Below are 10000 nucleotides of genomic sequence, written 5' to 3'. Positions count from 1 at the left end.
GGAGAGAGGGTGCTGGAACAGCAACTGACGGAATTATTGATTAAGTGATCTCCCTTGTGATGTCGATCGCCACTGATCTCCCTTGGGACGGGGCTAATCCGAAGTGCCCTCCCTTTATCTTTGCCTGCACCGCTCGGGTCAATTTTGGTCGCCCTACTCCCAGTCTCTGGAGTGCCCACGTCCAATCCCCTCCATATTGGAGTGTTTGGGCGATGAAAGTTTAATGAATCTAATATAAAGCGAATCAACTTATCCTGCAGGGCCCAGCTTAAGGCTTATTTGTGCACAGCTAAAGAGAGAGAAGCCGGGCCATAAAGTCATTAGCGGAACGTTCTTGGCAAGAGTTGGATCCCTTGGAGGGAGCCCCGAGTGTCAGAATGCTTTAACCTGCTCACCTTCTCCCGCACCCCCTCCACCCATTTGCCTGGGTTAGGGGCGATAACTGACTTTGCACCGCTCCCCCCACCATTATCGCCTCTCGCCCGGCCTTAGCTGCCGCTCCGAGGGGCAAAAACAGCATGGCCGCCCGCATAAATAATGCATGCACTAAGTCTACGCTGCCTCTAACGGAATTTCTCGTGGCTAATGCACGTGATTTGATCAGAGAGAGACTGGGAAGGGCAGGCCAGGGGAGTGCTGCGCCACCTAGCGATCCACAGCGACAGCTGGCGGACTGAGTTGTGTCCCGTGACCACAGACACAGCCTGTCTGGTGGTGGTGGTGGCGGCGACACGAGCCACACTACTGCTTCAGTGCCTGGCTGAGGACCTGGACCGCTGGTGGCGGGGGGCAGACAGGGCGGGGCGGGGCCACTGAGGACGGACAGTCACTGGGTCTGGGGACTGATCCCAACTGAACAGGGAACACACGGTGCATCCACAAGAACGCACTGAGTCTGGGGTTGATCTCGGCTGAACAGGGAACACACCGTGGGTCCACACGTGTTAAGTAAGGTATTGTTAACACACGGCGACAAGTGCATCAGATATTCCATAAGTCATCATCGTACGGTGTTTCCGTGTGGTGAACATCGGTCTGCTCTCTGTATACCACCAGTAAAACGCCACCCTTTTTTTCCTGCATCTTCTTCTGTTTGCATTTTAAGTCATATGTGTATGAAATCTGTTTTTAAATCGACTGTTGCCTGATAGACGTCTTAAATGGAGTGCGATAATTACTTTGTGCGTTAATGCTTGACGCGTACGGGCGCTCCGTATATTGTTTCATCCAAAAGACTAGCATTCTGACCACCATTCGAAACTGGAACATGAAAGATGAGAATGGGGGCGGGGGGGCGGAGTGGAGGCGGTGAACTCTGTCATTTCTTTAGGGATAAAATCTTCATCCTGTAAAAAGGTGACCAGTCAACGCTCTGGCCACTCAGACTAATTTATCATTTATTCATTTAGTCATGTTTGTTTGTTTATTTGTTTGTTTCATGAGACCGAAGACAAGTATCAGCATTTAAATTAGTTCCCAAATGCAACGGCGGAATGGATGCAGCATTCAACTATACTTAGCATCAAGACTGACTCTTACTCTTTCATCATCCACAACCGAACCGCTATAAAATTCACCCTCATCTTTACCCTAGCAATAGCCCTAACTCTACCAATAACCCAATCCCAAACTGTAACCCTAATCAAGGGGAGGTAATTGTGTGTGTCTGTCCCACAGGGGCCTGAACCCGATACTCCCTTTCCCTGCACCAGCAGTCAGTTGATCACGTTTCTGTAGCAATTGATTTTTTTTTTTTTTTTTTTTTTTTTTTTTGTAACTGAAAAGGTTGCTGACCCTACCCAACCCCCAGCCTGGAGGACCAGTGGACCAACTGACCGCTGGACAGTTCCGTGCTTGCATGACTTATATAGGCGTGTCACTTGATCTGTGCTCTTGAAGTAAATTGGCTCTCCGAAATTTCGAGCACCAAAGGCGATCGAGAGAGGCAGAACGTGCGAAACAGCAGGCTTCTTTTTTGTGTATGCATACGATGGCACTTCATTGACCAGAGTTTGGTTATAGCAATGGAGGCTATCAACTGAAGAAAGAGAGGACAGTACATGTTTACTGCTTTTGTCTCTGACGGTCGCATTTGGCATTGGTCGAATTTCGAGTAAAAGTTACACACGCATGCGTAAGATCCAAGATGGCCGCGAAACTCTCCAGCGGTCTATTCTGGTCTGGTCTCTTCCCTTCAGCCTGTCCGGCTTGAGTGGCCATTCCAGGAGACCAATCTTACCCCAGCTCAGCTCTTCGGGTCATTGCGGCACACGAAGCACCCCCACCCCTCAGTCCTCCCCCGGGGCCCCCAGCCCGCCCACCCCCACCCCTCCCAAACCCTCCAATCCCACACCCTTCCGACCACTGCATGGTTGTGTCCATACGAGAAACTGACCAAGACTCCAGTAAAAAATAAAAAGAGGGTGAAAAAAACACACGCTTGACAACAAAACTCGACACAGACGATGACAGACAGTATACATTCTGTATCTAATCGCTGTTCAAGACACAGGAACGTTGCTGGCTCGTGATGACATGCTGTAAGTAGGCAAGCTGTTGCGTGTTTTGTTTTGTTTTTCGTTGTCAGTTTGGAACAGGTTGGAATGGAACTCCAACCCTCAGATTACTACACCACACCAGCATCAGCCGATTACCTTACTCTATCCCACCACTGTTCGATCTATGACTATAGCAGTCAGTCGTATCCGCCTGTGACCATCAGAACGGCAGAGGCAACTGCTGTCCTGACAATCTGGGCTAAACTCTGAATATAGTGGAGAGTGTCTTGCCCAAGTTACATCCCCACTCTTTTGGCCAAGAGGGAGCTTTAAGTAAGTCGTCGTTGGGGTGGTCCCCAAAAACCAACCAGCCCCAAGGCCGTAGCAATAAGAGACAGTAGCCTGGTCTGTGTATCAGGCACAGGATACTGGCACTGTTGAGGAAACGAGCAACGGTGCACTTGAAAAAGAATAGTTTGCTTGTAGGAGTTACCTGCCCATTGATGAAGATAAAGCAGCAGCAGGAACCAGCAACTCTGATTTTAAATATGACTTTACAACTGTTTCTTGTTTCCTACATACAGTATTTTTCAGTAATTCTCTTTGGTAAATGGTTATTCGGTGATTTGTGCTGTGTATTCGGAAGGAATGTGCTTTCAGGTAAACTTTCGTTGCTGTGTTTCTGGCGAGATCTGAGCCTCCGAACCGGTGACTATTTGGAAAGGTGCACTCATATCCTACCAGAAATTTGTACATCGCGATCAACATTACTCTTATCTGAAAACAGTATTGATTTTGTCCTTTCTATATTTATTTGATTCAAATGATAGCAAATATGAAAACTAATTCTTTAAATGTCTATAAATCACTGGAATGTGTCACGGAACACCAAACAGAAATTCCTTCTCCTCATTTACGTCGTTTGGAAAAAATGAGTAAATCTATGTCTTGCCAGGCATTGCTTCTTCCTCCGCCCTCTCTCCTCTTTTATTCTGTTTCTATTCTTTTGATGTCTTCAGCTGACAGTTACACCTTTATATGCAAAAATTTGAAATATGATAAAATAAATAAATAAATAACACGTTTCAAGCGACGCTCCGCGCATTTTAATCACATAACAAATTCATATGTAATGTGTGAACACACTGAGTGATCCTCTTGATGACTGGTTCATCACCACTGATTTAAGCTTCCTCAAGGGCATTAACCGGTCTCTCCTGTTTTTGTCCGAATATTTAAAAAAAAATAATAATAAAAATTAAAAAAATATGCACGTGCGCATCAAATAATGCACAACAGTAAAACAGAATAATGTGCTGTCTCACACATGTGCGCACTCAGGCATCGTACACTACCACCCAGCCCCATCGGCAAAAACCAGTAATCCCTCGGAAAAAAAAAAACTAACTAAAAAAACCAATAACAGGTCATCACCGTCTTTAAAAATTAATTGCTCTCTAAGATCAATGGACAAATGCACATGTCATTAATTCACATGACTGATCAATGCCAGATCACAGACAGATTCCGGCGATTATTTGTGAAGTCTTTCTACTTTCCAACTTTTGTAATTTCCTAAACTGGATGCCTGCATTTGCTGAGATTACTGTCCTGACACATTATGGTTTTCACACACACACACACACACACACACACACACACACACACACACACACACACACACACACACACACACACACACACACACACACACACACACACAAAGAGAGACAGACAGACAGACAGACAGACAGACAGACAGAGGAAGAATGACACAGGGGAAGACGGAGAAATCCTGTGCCTTCCCATTCTGCACGTGCCCACGTGAATGGCGCACGCGACAGTTGACAGCGCGTTTTCAAGTCACGACTCCAGTCAGGTTGCACACAGCGTGCAGTGTGACAAGGAACGGATTAACATCACACCAGACGGGTGGATGAACAGAACAACGCTTGAACGGGCGGATGGAAGAACAGAAGTACAGATGAACGGGCGGATGGAAGAACAGAAGTACAGATGAACGGACGGATGGAAGAACAGAAGTACAGATGAACGGACGGATGGAAGAACAGAAGTGCAGATGAACGGGCGGACAGAAGTGCAGATGAACGGGCGGATGGAAGAACAGAAGTACAGATGAACGGGCGGATGGAAGAACAGAAGTACAGATGAACGGACGGATGGAAGAACAGAAGTGCAGATGAACGGACGGATGGAAGAACAGAAGTACAGATGAACGGGCGGAAGAACTGAAGTACAGATGAACGGACGGATGGAAGAACAGAAGTACAGATGAACGGACGGATGGAAGAACAGAAGTACAGATGAACGGACGGATGGAAGAACAGAAGTACAGATGAACGGACGGATGGAAGAACAGAAGTACAGATGAACGGACGGATGGAAGAACAGAAGTACAGATGAACGGACGGAAAATCGGATGAGCAGATGGAAGAACGGACTGATTGGTGTTTTCCGGCATCTCTGTCAGAGATGGACGGACAGAAGGACGGATGGACGGGTGTGTGGAAGAACGGATGGACGGATGTGTGGAAGAACAAAAGAATAGATAGACGGATGGATGGAAGAACAGATGGACGAACGGATGTGCTAATTGAAGAACGAATGGATTGTTTGTTTTCCGGCATTTTGGTGAGACTTACATACGTCTGACAATAATGTTCCGTGAACTTGGTGCTCAGTTCCCTGAACAAGTCTTTCACTTTCTTATTGTCATTCCTTTCTCTGAACAAGTCTTTCACTTTCTTGTTGTCATTCCTTTCTCTGAACATGTCTTTCACTTTCTTATTGTCATTCCTTTCTCTGAATATGTCATTCACTTTCTTGTTGTCATTCCTTTCCCTGAACAAGTCTCTCACTTTCTTCTTGTCATTCCTTTCTCTGAACAAGTCTTTCACTTTCTTGTTGTCATTCCTTTCTCTGAATATGTCTTTCACTTTCTATTCCTTTCTCTGAACAAGTCTTTCACTTTCTTGTTGTCATTCCTTTCTCTGAACAAGTCTATCACTTTCTTATTGTCATTCCTTTCTCTGAACAAGTCTTTCACTTTCTTGTTGTCATTCCTCTCTCTGAACATGTCCTTCATAAATTCACCTTGTTGTCAGTTCTTCCCTCGCCTTGGCCCCACTGTTCCCATTTGAGTCGTCAGGGTTTCTAGCAGAATAAGATTTGTATGTATCTGTTATATTCCCGCGTTTAGAAAAGTTTTATTTGAGCTAGAGAAATGTCACAAGGTCAGATTACCGAGTTCGACTGCAATTGTGAAGAAAAATGCAGCGCTACCATGCTGCTTATGAATTGTGATAACTAAATGGGGCGTACTGTAGTGGCGACCTGAAAATATTACATGTTTTTTTAGGTGTGTTTTTTGTTGTTGTTGTTGTTGTTGATGATGTTGCTGTTGTTTTAAGTAACTATATGGCATGTAGCCAAAACAGAGCATGCTTTCTTGTGTGCAGTATGTTTTTATGTCCACCATGTTTAACCCCTTCCCACTTCTCACTCCTACCCCAAAACAACTTCATCGTCAACAACAACAACGCAAAAAAAAAGAAAGAAAGAAAAGAAAAACGTTGTTGTTCCGCAATACAAACATTGGTGACTTTATAAGGTATCATGGTCCGATAGACTATGACTCAGTTGTTAAATAAACCGTGACTTCGTTTCAAAGAGGTTTTTTCCCCTACATATATAATGCTATTTTGATTTGAGCCAAGACTCAGGAGACATCAGACTGGCTGGCAAAACTATTACAGTCTTCTAAGGATTATACGAACAGTCCCCAACAAAGGATATTAATGAAAAGTTAACTAACAAAACAAAAAAAAAGAGTTCTCTTCAAGACCAGGACGCAAACTATGCCAGCACAAAGTGAATCACAATGGATTACAGAAGAGCGTTCAGTGTCCGGCCCAATATCCACTCCCTGTGACGTCCAGAAGGCTGGCATTTTCACAGCTCCCCGCTATGTCCTGTAACAACGGGCAGCTAAGCCCACTACAACACGGTCTCAGGAAGACACGTTTCCTCGCGAGATTTGTGACGTGAAGCAGACGGCAGTAATCTCGTCTCAAGTCTCGTGTCCGGGGCCAGGTCTCGCAGGGTTCTATCCGGCTCAGCCTGATGGGGAGAGTCATAAAAGGGGCGGCAAGTGGTCCTTCTCATGCAGATGCCGCTCAGATGGGAGCAGTTTGCCTCGGCCAGAGGACCGGGGGCTAAGTTCTTTAGGCGACATCTTAGCGAGGTTTATTTCACTGATTCCCAAATCACCCACACTTTGTTGTATCAAGGCACTTTGACTGGCTGCTCTCCGGACACCCCCCCCCCTCCCCCACCCCCATCCCCCGACCCCCTTCCTTCCCCCTCACCTCCTTCGTAATGCCGCCATTGTCAGAGGTCAGTCACTCATTTGCACACACACACACACACACACACACACACACACACACACACACAGAGATTAGAGGAAGAGAGGGGGGAAAGGGAGCGGGCTGTATACTTCCAGTTGAAAACTGAAACGCCATCTCGAAGGGTTAGAAACATAAAAGCAACGTAAGCGGCCCTTTGCCAGGATATGTTGATCTGGAAACAATAGCTGACCTCTGCAGTACGCACACAGCAGATAAATGGACCAATCCCTTGTTCGTCACTGTTCTCGACTGGTTAAGGACTCATTGCACTTGGACTGGTCACAAACAAACAACAAACGACATCATCATCATCATCAACAACAACAACAAAAACAACAATAACAACAACAGCAAAAGAAGTTGAGATATGATTACGTTTCCATCCGCATGATTTGTCGGATTTCTGTGTGAAAGCAATGGTTCCAACAAAAACTGGAACAGCGATCTCTTGGTGCCACCTCCAGCCCTGTGCCCCCTCCTTCAGATCATACCACGGGCTTTACTTAAGTTACTTTTTTTTTTTATAGCTGCCTTCAAGTAAGTGTGTGTGTGTGTGTGTGTGTGTGTGTGTGTGTGTGTGTGTGTGTGTGTGTGTGTGTGTGTGTGTGTGTGTGTGTGTGTGTGTGTGTGTGTAGCTCAGTAGACGTTGACACAGAGCAAACACGATAAACATCAACCGAAAATGAGTCAGCATCATCGGTCCAGTGCGTGCTGGCTGGCTGGGTCTCCTGGCACCTGTGACACTGATAGTTCCCCGATGACTGCAGGTATCACTGTCGCACTTGTGACGACCCTCTGTGTGTGTGTGTGTTGTGTGTGTGTTGTGGTGTGTGTGTGTGTGTGTGTGTGTGTGTGTGTGTGTGTGTGTCTGTGTCTGTGTGTGTCTGTGTGTGTGAGGGGGATGAGGTGGGTGGGGTGGGAAACGGAAATGAGCCGCTTGTGAGTCATGCTACTAGATAGTGCAAAGAATGGAACCGTGATAAGACAATAAAATTAATTGAATTATATTTATAAAGGCGACCGCTAATACATGCTACGAATATAATGAAGCTACTGATCACGAAAAAAAGAGGAAGATTCAGAGTTCAGATACACATAACAAACACCACACACTCAACAAATAAGGTTAAGTCTTGCTGTGAAGACACCGCACAGGGTTTAAAAGAATAACCAGTCAATGAGTAAAACATATAAGTAAACGCGAAACAAAACTACCATTAAAAACAACATACCTAACAACAACAGCAACAACAACAAAAGTACGAACAAACAAACAACCCCACTGCATTCGGCCAATGCCCATCTCACTGTTTGCAACTTCACAACCAAATTATCAGAACAGAAAGGTTTAGCAAGCTTATTACAGATTGTAAGACAGGCTTACACGCCATTTTTTTCTTCTTCGTTCTTGCTGCCACTATGGTATTTTTATTGGCAAGTTTTGTTTCGTTTTTACTTATTAGATATTTTTCATTGATTTTTGTTTGTTTGCTTATTTGTTTGTTTTTTACTCGGGGGCAAGTGGGTGGGGGTGGGAATGACAGATTAAGAGGAATGGCCAGTGCCTCTAAATAAAGAGAAAAATTATTTCTAGGAGAAAAAAAAACAAACAAACAAAAATTTAGAACAACTTCAAATGAAAGGACAAAGAAGATTGGAAAGAAAGGTGAGGACAGGAAAACAAAGGACAATTAATCAGAGAAACTCAAGAGAGAATGAGAGCAGTGGGACTTGGTCCACAAGACGGGGGTGGGAGTTTGGGGGGAACGGGGTGGGGGGGGGGGGTGTTGAGGACACTGATATCACTGACAGCCTTCCCCCACCCACCCCACACCATCCCCCAGCATCCCCACAGAAGGGGAGGGATGGTCAGAGTAAGGGATGGGGGGCATGGGGGGGGGGAGGAGAAAAAAAAGAAAAAAAGAAGAATGGGGGGGGGGGGCGGAGGAGACATAACATGATGTTGATGTGGTCTGTTTATTCATGAACTGTTATTCATTTATACATTATCTTATTTATTTATCCATTTAATTGCTTATTTACGCATTTATATTCTTGATCTATTTGCTCATTTATTTGCTTGCTTATTTATTTATTTTCATTTATTTATCTACTCATCAAATCATTCATTACATTCACACGCGTGCTTTAATGTGAGTGACTGAATCTCGACAGATAGATTGCAGCGCATATGGAACTTTCTATTCATACACCATGCCTTCCTCATGAATAAAGTTGAAGCATAAAGTGTACGTGACTGTAATGCCATTGGCACTGCGTCTGGTGCCAGCGATCGTGCGGAGCTAGACCCGTTCCACCACAGTCAGAATAACATTTGAAGGTGGAAAGGGAGTAGTGGACGGAGGGGGTGGGAGAGAGAGAGAGAGAGAGACGAGGGGGCTGACGTCTCTGGAAGCGCCTGAGGTGAGCTCCCCTGCCCTCTAACCTAATGGCCAGGCAGGAATTATCAGTCAGGCCGCTTTGTTTGGGGAATCCATCTAATCTAATACACGCATCACATTATTTTAACGAGATTTTAATGCCACTGCTGGCTCCATAACGGAGTCGGGCCAGGACTGGCTTTGCCCGCAATTCCCTGGTCGTCTTAGGCAGCCTGCCAGCTTACATACTAATTTATTAAATGCAAAGAATGCAAATTGCATTATAGCCGTGTAATTTGTATAGAGATCGCAAAGCCTATTAGCGCAAGGGACGGTAACCCGATATTGTTTGTACGGGCGACCGCCAGGGGACGCTGGAAACAGTCCCGCACCACCGCTGGGGTTTGATGCCGATTGGAGCGAACGCGGACAAACGACATGCATCGCATAACCCAATTCCAGCGCGCTAGCAGCCCCCGACTTTAATCTAATTGAAGACAACTACATCAAATCAAACAATGGATAATTGAATCCGATGAACTTTGATATTGGCCGCGGTCAGGCCTGCTGCGGCCGTGTGGCGCGTGCATGGCCCTGCATATACCTTGTTTTGCGCACGGCACCGGGCCTGCTTTGCACACGGCACTGTGGCCCTGTGAGGGTCTCGAGAGGCCTGGCCCTGCATAGCTTG

This window comes from Babylonia areolata, chromosome 1 (assembly GCF_041734735.1).
Source record: "Babylonia areolata isolate BAREFJ2019XMU chromosome 1, ASM4173473v1, whole genome shotgun sequence".
Taxonomy (NCBI): Eukaryota; Metazoa; Mollusca; class Gastropoda; order Neogastropoda; family Buccinidae; genus Babylonia; species Babylonia areolata.
This window is presented reverse-complemented; position numbering follows the sequence as displayed.